This window comes from Athene cunicularia (assembly GCF_003259725.1).
Source record: "Athene cunicularia isolate RWA chromosome 19 unlocalized genomic scaffold, athCun1 chr19_part1, whole genome shotgun sequence".
NCBI lineage: Eukaryota > Metazoa > Chordata > Aves > Strigiformes > Strigidae > Athene > Athene cunicularia.
The window spans coordinates 7,287,886-7,289,980 of NW_020799124.1; positions in this window are offsets into that span (position 1 = coordinate 7,287,886).

Consider the following 2,095-nt stretch of genomic DNA (forward strand, 5'->3'; position numbering starts at 1 on the left):
TAAGAGACAGCCCACACACGGCCTGGGCCCACTCACAACCGAGACCCCACACACAGCCCAGGCCCACTCACGGCCTGGGCCCACTCATGGCCCAGACCCACAGACAACCCAGACCCATTCACGGCCTGGACCCACGCGCGGCCCAGTCACACACACAGCCCAGGCCCGCTCACAGCCTGGGCCCACTCACAACCGACACCTACACACAGCCCGGGCCTGCTCAGCTCAGACCCACTCACAGCCCAGACCCATTCGCAGCTTGGGCCCACTCAGCCCTGGTCGCCAGGGCCTGCAGCACCGCCTCCTGTGGCCGTGGTCCCTCTGCTGGGCGGCCGGGGGCTGCCCCAGTGCTGGCTGCTGCCCTGGGGCAGGTGGTGCGCTGGGCCCACATTACCCTCTGTGCCGTGGGGGGCTGTGGGGTCCGTGACGCCGTGATGGTGCTGGGCCAGGCTGTGGTCACACAGCTGGGGGCAAAAAACTGCACCCGTGTCCCATCCCCATGGCGTGGGACAGGGTCCTCCCAGCCGACTCACAGAGGAGAGCAGCTCCGCCAAAGAGCGACGCTGGATAATTTATGAGCGGCCAGCTTGGGAGCGTGGCGTGCTCGCTCATCAATAACACATGAAATAAAAGCACACGTCCGCTCAGGCCTAGCAGGGCTTCTGCTCCGCATTAAGAGCTCCATTAGGAACCATAAAGAGATCCCGTTTTCCTAAAAAGCCTATGGATAAAGTGGTGCTGAGAGGACGCTGCAGCACTGGGAGGAAGGAAAAAGGTCTAATGAATGGAGCTGTGCTGATCCTGACGGAAACACTTTATCCCGGCTGGAGAGAGCCAGGCAGTGCTGACACACGGCACTGTGTGGGCTAACTGTCCTTCCTCTCGCACACTGGGTTGCCCCAGCGCACGTGCTGCATGTGCCCAGCTCTTCCCAGTGCCGCTGTCCCTGCGTGGGTGCTTTGGGAGGTGTGAAAAAATCTCGGACACAGACATCCCGCTTGCCGATCCCCGCACCCTGTGGTTTTCTTCTGAAACACCACAGGAAACGGTGGTGGCACCGGGACGTGCCAGTTTCCACGGGGCAATAGTGTGGCCACAGCCTGATGTGGCTGTTCAAAACCCGTGGCTGTGGTCTCACCCACGTGGGTGGGGACAAACTGCTTTGGAAATACTGATGGTGGTGCTTTATGATGGTAAGGAGCACCATTTTGGGTGAGATCTCCATCTTTACTGCGTTTTTAGCATGGCTTTACAAATAAAAGAGAATTGTATTGAATAGATTTGTTTAGCACAAAGTACTTCTTTGTTTACAGCTTCTGAGAGCAGAAGAAATCATGCCTTCTGATAAATAAAACTAGAAATACGCCCAGATCCTCTCTATCTCCTCTATAAAATAAAACGCTGTCTGCTTACTTGCACCCCCAGCCTCACACCCCACAGCACACGTGGTTCTGGTGTGAGAACAGCCTTTGTGCCCAGCTTTTGTTTACCACCACAGCTATCCCAAGGAGAGCGCCTATAGACAAGGGCAGTTTATTCCTCTTTTTCTGATAATGGTGCATTCATTCTTCTGAGGAGGCTCATCGTCGTCTCTGGAGAGCTCAGCAGCGGGTTTTTGCGTTGTTTTCTGTATGATGCCAGCTTTGGGGAGACAATTTGAGTAAAAATGTGCAGAATGCCAGAGAGTATTAAAGTAGGTCATGGGTCCCAAACTCTTTTTTCAGCTACTGCTGCCATTTCTTATCAATGTTCTGGAGGTATCTAGAAATGCCACAGGGCATCACCTGAGCCAGGCAGGACTAGCAAATCTCTGGGTACAGACCAGAGTGGAGCTGCCTGCTTATCTCAGACACATTCTGAGTGATGCTGCTACTTTTGGGTTACATGTATGATTCCTCTGACTTGGAAAAAATAATATTAGCCCTTGGATACAATTCCTGGATTCTCATGGACAATCTTGAACACAACCTGGACCTGAAGAAGCGCTTGTGTGCCTGGAAGCTCATCTGGTTTCTCCACATATATCAGCTGGCCTAATAAGAAATACTGCCTCTCCATACAAACCTTATGACACTTATCTAAGAATTTACATAAA